Source organism: Tupaia chinensis, unplaced genomic scaffold (genome assembly GCF_000334495.1).
Source record: "Tupaia chinensis unplaced genomic scaffold, TupChi_1.0 Scaffold144276_1, whole genome shotgun sequence".
NCBI lineage: Eukaryota > Metazoa > Chordata > Mammalia > Scandentia > Tupaiidae > Tupaia > Tupaia belangeri.
In genome coordinates, this window is record NW_006204133.1 from 941368 (window position 1) to 951833 (window position 10466).

The 10466-nt window shown below is 45.8% G+C and overlaps 1 protein-coding gene across 4 annotated transcripts in view; it reads right to left on the reverse strand.

Moving 5' to 3' along the window:
* The window catches only part of KANSL3 (KAT8 regulatory NSL complex subunit 3), a 55135-nt gene extending 55078 nt beyond the window's left edge, over nucleotides 1-57 (reverse strand). For all 4 annotated transcript variants that reach the window (XM_027767554.1, XM_027767553.1, XM_014583428.2 and 1 more), the window contains exon 1: nucleotides 15-57. The gene's annotated coding sequence lies outside the window, so the exon portion shown is untranslated. The remainder of the gene's footprint in view (nucleotides 1-14) is intronic.
* Nucleotides 58-10466: the final 10409 nt, after the last annotated feature.

The window sequence follows — 10466 nt, forward strand, 5'->3', positions numbered from 1 at the left end:
GACCCTTCCCTCACCCGCAGTCGTCCGGCCGCGCGCTCGGCCCGGGCCGGATCCCAGTGCGCGTGCGCGTTACCGCCTCCACGGCCCAGCGCCTCGGGCACAGAGTAAAATGCGGAAGCGGATCGCCGCCTGGGAAGGGAGGGCGGTGAGCTGCAAAGCCAGGAAGGGATGTAACGCGGACAACCGAGTCCGGAAGGGCGGGAGCCTCAAAGCGCAAGTCTCGAACAGAAAGCCCTGAGCTGCAGTTCCCGTCTCCAGCATTTTCAGCTGGGAAAGCCGAGGCAAAGGGCTGGGCAGGTGCCTACAGCCCCGAGGCTCACAGCCCCCACTCGGATCGTGCCTGTGCGCTGTGCCTGGCCGCCCAGAGGCAGGGCTGGCGGACGCACACCACACATCCCCCCACTTCATCTCTGGCAAACGTAATCACCCTAAAACAAATTAAATAAATATGTACATACATACATAAACATATAAAGTTGCCATGAAACAAAACTACTCTAAAAAATAAAGTCTATTGGGACCAGCAAATGGTGTAATGGTTACGTCACTGGACTCCTACCTAGTGCGACTGTGTTTCGAGTCCCAGACCCAGCGATTTAAAACACGCTGGGTCCATGTGCGTGCGTGCTCAAGATCCTCAGTGGCGAATGGAGGAGAAGGGTTTGCAGCGCAGCCATCCCCCTTCGGGGTGATTTCTCGCTTTCTGTCTCTCTGGCGAATCCCCCTTCCCATAGCAAAAATCTCTCTCAAAAAAAAAACAAAAAAACAACCAAAAAAAAAAAGTCTATTAAAAGTAAATAGGCCACCAGGACCAGCAGATGGCGTAATGGTTATGTCGCTGAACTACCTCGTATTCGATTGCTATTTCAGTCCAGGCCTGGTGGCTTAAAGCTCACTCTGGGCGCTCATGCCTATGCACCCAAAATCCCGAAAGGAGAATGGAAGACACAGGATTGCCATGTGGCCATCACCCCCTGTAAAGGGGGGTGATTTCTTGCTTCCTGTCTTTCATTGTCTCTCCAGGGGGCGCACATGCCCTATCGCAAAAATCACTCTACCCAAAAAAAAGGAAATAAGGGACTAGCAGATGGTGTATTGGTTCCTTGCTGGACTCCTACATAGTTGACCACGGTTTGAGTCCAGACCCTGCAGCTTAAACCTCACAGCAGGTGCATGTGGGTACTGCCCAAGATCCTGAGAGAATGGAGAAGTATTTTCTGGTGTAATCATTCCACCTGGGGGGAGGGGTGGATTTCTTGCTTTCTGTTTCTCTCTATATATATATCTCCCAAGAGCACACTTGCCCTACAGCAAAAATTTCTCTCTCTATATATATATATAAAGGAAATAAGTAAGGGACCAAGCTGGTGGTATGGTAGTTAAGGCAGCTGAATCCCACATAGCAGACTACAAGGTTGAGTCCCTACTTGGCGGCCTGGAAAACACATCTGGCACTTGTGCTCACATGCCCCAAATCCAGAGCGGTGAATGGAGGAGAAAGGATGTGGTGTGGCCGTCCCCCATGGGGTTGCTTTGTCATTTAATCCCTTTGTCTTTTTCTCTCCCTCCAGAAAGCACATGTGCCCTATAGCAAAAAGAAAACAATAAAGGACCAGCAGATGGCATAATGGTACGTCATTGGACTCCCATGTCGTGGGCTGAGGTTCGAGTTCCAGACCCGGCGGCTTATAACTCATGTGAGGCACGTGTGTGTGCATGCCCAAGCTCCTGAGAGGAGCACAGAGGAGAAGGGACTGTGGCATGGCCATCCCCTCTGGGATGATTTCTCACATCTGTCTCTCTGTTTCTCTGGTGAGCGCACATGCCCTATAGCAAAAATCTCTCTAAAAAAAAATTAATAAATAAATGAAGAAGAGAAACATTTATCAAGAACTCTGCTGAGAACTGTTGGCACCTACAAAGGCAAATCAAGGCCAGGGCCCTGCCCTACAGTAGTTTAAGGAATAAAAAGGTAGTCCAGGGTAGAGACCAGACTTCGAGGTTGAAACCTGAGCTCTGACACTTTAACTGGTTCTGTGAGCAAACAAACCCTCATCTCTCTCTTGTCTCTAAGTGTGCAAACCTTCTTCCTGGGTGCTGGGAGAAAGAAATAGGGTATTGTACAGTTCCTTGTCAAGACCTGGATTCGATTTCAAGAGGATAATTGCTCTGAGGGGTCTAGAAGAATTTCCTGCTGTTGGCATGGTGTCACGAAAAGGAAGTCTGAGACTCGCTCTGAAGGACCAGGCCACTGCAGACAGGAGCAGAAAACTCTGAGAGGCCAGCCTGTGGCCCGGTGATTAAGGCAAATGGATCCCACTCGGCCAACCGTGAGGTTTGCACCCTGGCCCTGGTGGCTTAAGAAACACACTGGGCTCATATTCGTGAGTGCTTAAAACCCTGAGAAGAGGGAGAGACTGAGAGAAGGGACTGCTGAGCGGCCATGCTCCATGGGATATTTAAGAGACCAGTCCAAAGATCCAGACTCAGTCAGTGCTCTGGAGGGTGCTCTCTGAGTGCTCAGAGAAAAGCAGGGGAGATGGGCAATGGGGAGAAGGAAGGCAAACTATGTTTACTTCACAACTCACTTTTTTAAAATAAGTATTTTATTTAACTTTATTTATTTATTTTAATTTGACCAGAGAGGGACAGAGTGAGAGCCAGAGAGAGCGGGAAAGTGAGAAAGCAAGCTGCCAGGTCTGGGATTCAAGCTGCGGTCGGCCATGTGGGAGTCCAGAGCCCTTAACCACCCACCACGCCATCTGCCAGTCTCCACAACTCACTGTTTCTAACACAGTAGTTTTCCCATATCCTTTAGACTATCTTCCAAGCCTTCCAGTGGATGCCTAAAATCTCGAATAGTACTGAATCCTATATGAAGTTACTTCAGAAAGTTTTTGAAAAAAATACAATTAAATATTAGTTTATTTTGGTGCAAATTTTTTTTGAAATCCCTTTTTGTTCATAACATGCATTTCCCATGAACTTATGAAGACCCCCGTGTACTGTGTACGGCCATCCCTGGATATCCACAAGAAGTTATTTCCAGAACCACAGATGCCCAAATCTGCAGGTGCCCAAGGCCCTTAAATAAAATGGCTGAGGCCAGCCCAACAGCCTAGAGGTTAAGGGAGTCAGGATCGCACGTGACCAACCACAGTTCTAATCCTTTCCCAGGGCCTTGACCACACATGCTAGGTGTGTATGTGTGCGCATGCCCCAAACCCTGACAGATGGAGGAAAAGGGACTTGGGCGTGACTACACCCCGCCGGTGGGTGCTTTCTCCCTCTGCCTCTTGCCATCCCCCTGTCTCTCTGACATGCGCGCCTGCCCCCTGGCAATCACAATAAAAGAATATGGCTATATTATTTGTATATAATCTATACACACCCTCCTGTATACCTTAAATCATCTCCAGATTACTTACACCTAATACAGTGTAAATGCTATGTAAATAATTGATATACTGTATCTTTAACTCATATTATTTTTTATTGTTAAATTGTTACTTTTTTTCCCCAAAAATATTGTTGTTCCACTGTTGGCTGAATTTACGGATTCAGAGGGCTGACTGTATTGTTTTGGGGATTTGATAACCAAGATGGCTCCTAATTGCCTAAGGGCAGGGTCTTAATATGATGTGGAGATCTTGAACAAAGGGATGATTCATGTCCTGAGGGGACGGAGCAAGACAGCATGAAATTCCATCCTGCTGCTCAGAACAGTGCATGATTTAACGGTGTTTATTTCTGGAATTTTCCATTTAATACTTTTGGATCACAGTTGACTGCGGGTAATTGACACCTAAGACAATGGAATTACAGATAAGGGAGGACAGTTACACCATGGTGATCCTTCCTAGTAGCAGAAATTGCAAACCCTTACTGATTGTGCTGCCTGTACCCATGGCAACATAATCCGTCCATCACAGTGCACTCTGCCTCTGAATGGAGATGCAATTTCAAAATCGTTTTGGGGCCAGAGCCTAGTGGTTAAGGGAGCCAGATCCTCTATGGCCAGCTGTGTCCCAGTCCTGGCTCTGGAGGCTTTGAAAACACGCCAGGTACTCGTGTGTGTGTGTGTGTGTGTGTGTGTGTGTGTGTGTTCAAAATCCAACAGGATGGAGAAGTGGAGGAGAGGGATTATGGCATGACCGCACTTCCATTGGGAGGTGCTTTCTCCTCCCACCCTCTGGTGAAAGCTCGTGCCCCCCAAAACTGAAAGCATTCATTTTCTTCACATCCGCACTGTGGGCTGTCACACCTGATTGACTGAAGTTTGTGTCTTTCCTCCATATTGCCTCTTCTCTCTGTGATACTGTCTAGCATATACTCGGACTTACTGATTTACTGACAAGTATTTCTATGGGGGGGCAGCAGATGGCATAGTGGTTAAGGTGCTGGACTCCCACGTGGGGGACTGTGGTTTGAGTCCTGGAGCTAGCAGCTTGAAACCACCAGGTGCATATGCATGTGTGCCCAAGAGCCTGAGAGGAGAATGGAGGAGAAGGGATTGCTGATGGCCATCCTCCCTGGGAGGTGATTTCTCACTTTCTCTGTCTCTGATGAGTGCATGTGCCCTATAGTAAAATCTCTCTCAAAAATATATTTTTTCCTGCTGTTAGATAAGTCCTGTTACAGATGCTAAAAATACAGCACTGGAAAGGTATACTTCTTTTTAGTGTACATAAATAATCATTTAATTCGTCACGGCATGAATAGGAGTTAGCATTTAGAGAGCACCGAACAAATTCTAAATGATGTAAATTATTTCACTTGATCCTCTCGACAACTTTATATACAAGGTTCTATTATAGTCCTCTCAGAGAGTATTTTTCCCAAGGTCACACAGCTAGCAAATACCAAAGACAGAACTGGAACCCAAAAGTTGAGTGGGGAGAGACAAAGGACAGAGAGAGGCCAGAACCAGTGGGGTCCAAGATACACCCCATTAAAACGTTTGGTACTGACCATAGAATACTTGGTGGTGTTGACTTTTCAGTGTTTTGTACAGAGAGTAGGTTCTTAAAATCAGCAATGTTAACCTTCTTTTCTTTTCTTTAAAGAGTTCTTTTATTTATTTATTTATTTATTTATTATCCTTTAGTTTGACCAGAGGAAGAGAGACAGAGAGAGAGAGAGAGAGAGGGAAAGTGAGAAAGCAAACCCCCGGGTCCAGGTCTCAAACTGTGGTGGGCCTAAATCACCACACCACCTGCCAGCCCCTTCTTTTTTGTTTTTTGAGAGAGAGACTTTTTTGAGAGATTTTTTTGCTCAAGGGTGCAGGCACTCACCAGAGAGACAAAGAGAGACAGAGAAATAGAAAGTGAGAAACCACCCTCAGGGAAGATGGCCATGCCACAATCCCTTCTCCTCCATTTTCCTCTCAGGATTTTGGACACACACACACACACACACATACACACGCAGCTGGCATGAGTTCTAAGTCACTGAGTCCGAAACCTGAACCGCAGTCAACTACGTGGGAATCCAGCAAGGTAACCGTTACACCATCTGCTGGTCCCATTAACCTTTTTACCCTTCAGAGAACTTAGCCCAGGGTGTATCAGTAGGTCATTGTTCAAATGATTGACCTGACTGACAATGATTGATTCATTGGTTGACTGATGGCCGAGCAGGACACAAAAGCAAGGCATGATCTCACATCCAGTATTTTAGCATCCCAGTGCTATGCGTCTTTCAGAATGCATGGTAAGTTTACCGCGACTGATAACGGTCCCTGAGGTTAAAAATAAATTTTCGGGGCTGGCAGGTGGCGCAGTTAAGAGCACTGGACTCTCACATGGCCAGACAAATGCTAACAAGTGTTAGGAAGTACATGGAAAATTTTAAAAACCCACACTGTGAGTGGGACTGTGAAACAGTGCAGGCACTTTGGAAACCAATCTGGCAGTTCCCCAGAAAGTTACACATAGAGTTACCACATTATTTAGCAGTTCCATCCTAAATTTAAACCGAAACATATGTACACACAAAAACAAAAACATGAATGTTCAGAGCAGTGTTATTCTTTTCTATTTGAACTTTTTTAGTTTGCTGTAGGGTGATTTTTCACCCCAGCCTCCCTGCATTCCCCCATCTCTCAAACTGATAAGCTTTGGCACTTTAAATATGTTGCTAAGCTTTTTCCTACTTTGGTATTTATCTTTTCAAAAAAATAATTACTTTATTTATTATTATTTTTAAAACTCTGCTATAGGTCACAAGCACTCACCAGAGACAGAGAGAGAGAGGGAAAGTGAGGAAGCACAGCACCAGGTCTGGGACTTGAACCACAGTCAGCCATGAAGGAGTCCAGAACCTTAACCACATGCCATCTGCTGGCCCTGATAGTTGTCTTTTTTTTTTTTTTTTTTTTGAGAGGTTGTTGCTTGTAGGGCACGTGCGCTTGCCAGAAAGACCAAGAGAGACAGAGAGACAGAAAGCGAGAAATAACCCCCCAGGGGGGATGGCCATGCCGCAATCCTTTCTCCTCTTGGGATCTTGGGCACGCACACACACATGCCCGGCGTGAGTTTAAGCCACTGGGTGCAGGACTCGAACTGTGGTTGACTACGTGGGAGTCCAATGACATAGCCATTACACTAACTGCTGGTCCCGATAGTTATCTTTTAACTTTAAGGTATATGTTTTGTACTGGACTTTTTACTTTTATGTAGTCAAATCTGTCAGCCTTTGCCTTTATGGAGTCTTTTGTATCATGTTTAGTTTGGAAGATTATTAAGAAAGCAAAAAGAGGGACCACCAGTTGGCATAATGGCTATGTTGCTGGACTCCCATGTAGTCGACCGCAGTTCAAGTCCCAGACTCAGTGGCTTAAACTAACGCCAGGCGTGTGTGCATGTGTGCCCAAGATCCCAAGAGAATAAAGCAAAAAGCACTGTGTTATGTTTCGATTTCAAAAACCACTACCAGGATGTACTTTTTCTTTCCAAATCTGATGCACTAGAAAGCCATCCTGGTCCACACGACGGTGCCCTAGGGGACAGGGTGCTGCTGTGTGACCCTGGAGTCACCTGGGAAAGCACTGAGTATGGATTCCAGGTAGGTGGTCTGTGACTCCAGCTGGGGCAGGGATTGTGGGGTGACATCAACTTTGTTGGGGGTCCATGTGTGTGTGTGAAATAAATAAACTTAAAAAGCAAAAGCAAGCCATCTCACATCCAGTGTTTCAGTCTTACAGTGCGATGCTATGCATCTTTCAGAGTGTGCGGTAAGTTTACTGCGACTGATACTGGTCCCTGAGATTAAAAATAAATTCTCGGATGTACACCTAACAGACCTTATGGAAACCTCACCAAAAAGTGGGGACTGGGTGGGAAAAGAAACTTTAGATCAGCACGCTGCCAGCCCACAGACTGCAGAGCTCTCACAGCCAGAGGGGGTGGCCAGGAAATCCCAACTCCGGAGAAGCTAAGTTTCAAAATAATATAAAATTTAAGAAGTTTTGTACATAAGCTAGTCAAGATTTCTCCAGCACTGATACAAAGCACAATGAGATGGCACTTTTTAGAGGCAGCAGCTTCAGACCCAGAAGAGGGCGATGAGATGAATTTCATCTGTGGCCAAAACACAATTTCTTTCTTCTTTCTTTCAAGGAGGCAGGAGAGCAATTAAGACACCATCTCAAGGGGCACATGATCCATCCTGTGAGGGGTTGGCTTGGGTTGAGAAGAGGGTAGAGATGGGATAAACATTTGGTCTCCGGGGTCTCACCATCTTAATTTGGTCACTTCTGATTGCAAAAATTAACAAAAACAACAGCACTTTTTGTGTTTTTGGCTAACTCCTCCTGAAATCGTCCTTCTGGTTTAGCTGGCACTTTGTACAGAGCGAAGAGGTTTCCTGCAGCAGAGTCTTGCCCTGGGCTCTGTTTGGCTCCCAGTAAGGCAGGCCGATCCTGCAGCTTATAGGCTTAAATTGTACTCTCCTTTGGTGTGGTCTCTTTGGGGCCGACTGGGAGAAAACCAATAGTGCAACTGTTTTGATACTGAATATTGACAAGTGTCTTTTTGGAATAAAGAACCAGTCCCTCAAAAAAATAAATAAATAAATAAATTCTTGGGACCGGCCGGTGGCATAGTGGTTAAGAGCACTGGACTCCCACACGGCTGGCTGTGGTTTGAGTCCCAGACTGGGCGGCTTGCTTTCTCACTTTCTCTCTCTCTCTCTCTCCCCCCTACTCTGTCCCTTTCTGGTCTAATTAAAAATAAATAAAGTTAAATGAAATAATTCTTTAAAAAATTTTTAAAATAGGTGGCATGGTGGTTAAGGTGCTGGACACTCCTATTTAAATGTTTGAAGTGCCTTAGACTCTTGCCATATTTTCAAAATAAAATTTCATTAAACTCTTAAAAAATATAAATAAATAAATAAATAAAAATAAAAATAAAAAACTTGGGACCAGCAGGTGGCATGGTGGTTAAGGCACTAGACACTGCCACATGGCTGAACCCGGTTTTGGGCCCAGATTAGTCACTCATGAGATTAAAAAACTACATCTCTTGGGGCCAGCAGGTGGCGTGGTGGTTAAGGTGTGGATTCCCATATGGCCAACTGCAATTTGAGTCCTGGACCTTGTGACTTGTTTTCTCACTCTCCTTCTCTCTCCGTGTCTGTCTTTCTCTAGTCAAATTAAAATAAATCAAAAAATAAATAAATTAAATAATTCTTCAAAAAATAATAAATTCTCTTCGTTTAGTCTTTTTTTTTTTTTTTTGGAAAGGTTTTTACTATAGGGTGCGTACACTTGCCAGAAAGACAGAGAGACAGTCAGAAAGCGAGAAATCACCCCCCAGGGAGGATGGCCATGCCACAATCCCTTCTCCTCCATTCTCCTCTCGGGATCTTGGGCACGCATGCACACGCGCTTGGCATGAATTTAAGCCACTGGGTTCAGGACTCAAACCACAGTCGACTGCATGGAGTTCAGCGACATAGCCATTACGCCAACTACTGGTCCCAGTCGTAAATATTTACCAGGTAAAAAGGAAATAGGCCTAAGCGTCGTAAGTAATTTATATTAAACAATACAATGAGCTTTTGTCAACACTTTCTGCACACTCTGATTACGGTCCCTCAGTGACCACGTTGTGGTGGCCTTTACTTTAACTGTTGTAAGACACAATTATAAGTAGTATGCGGTTCAAGCCTGAAGAGACCCAGGTGTCCTAGAAGTTCTTTGTCTTGAGTTCTTTACCTAAAACAGACCTGACAATAACATCTTGCTCCAGATGCTTTAAGACTACCTGACGCCAAGAAAACTGCACCATCCATCATTGGAACTGCACCATCCATCATTGGAACTGCACCATCCATCACTGGAACTGCACCATCCATCATTGGAACTTTTCCGGAAAGCCCTTGGTTGCTACCCCAGGCCCTCACACCATCACATCCCTGGCTTGTCTCTTTTTTTTTGGAGAGGTTTTTGCTATAGGGCGTATGCACTCGCCAGAAAGACAGAGAGAGGCAGAAAGTGAGAAACCACCCCCCAGGGGGGATGGCCACACCGCAATCCCTTCTCCTCCATTCTCCTCTCGGGATCTTGGGCACACACGCACACGCACCGGCCTGAGTTTAAGCCACCGGGTCCGGGACTCAAACAGCGGTTGACTACATGGGAGTCCAGTGACATAACCATTATGCCAACTGCTAATCCCCTGGCCTGCTTCCCTCTCCATGGTGGAGCTGGTCCTTTAGAGTCTTGGACTCGATCACTCTCCCGGTTGAAATCTTTTGCAATAAAGCCCTAGTGTGTGCAAACTGCCTATGTGGAAATTGGCACACTACGCAACAAGCCAGCAGCTCCGGCCCACACACTTGTCTGGAATCGTTGTTTCACCAACTAATATGCGTTTTAAAAATTAATCGTTAATCTTCACTCTAACAGTTGGACAAGATGTAATTTCTGCAATGTTCAGCCCCAAAGCACAAAAGGTCTTGATGAAGAATAGGAGCCAACGACCCAGCTCCATCTTCACGCTCAGTGGTCTTGGGGGCAACAAAGACAGCCATGGAAAACTGCATTGGCGTTGAGGTTTTTCTTTAACCTTACAAACCTGCTAATAGAAAAGCTCGTTAATTAGAAAGCTAATTTCCCTTTGTCAAAGAGGCAGTCATGAGGCAGCAGGTGGTGTGGAGGTTAAGGCGCTGGACCCCACATGGCTAACTCTGCAGTCCAAATGTTGAACCCAGAGGCTTGATAAACACACCAGGGCACATGTGTGTGCCCGAAATCCTAAGGGGAGAATAGAGGAGAAGGGATTGTAGTGTGGCTATCCCCCCAGGGGGTGGGATTCCTCAGTTTCCCTCTCTCTCTTTTTTCCATCTCTCTCTGGTGAGTGCATACACCTTCTGTCAAAATCATACACACACACACACACACACACACACACACAAAGAGAGAGAGAGAGAGAGAGAGAGAGAGAGAGAGAGAAAGAAGA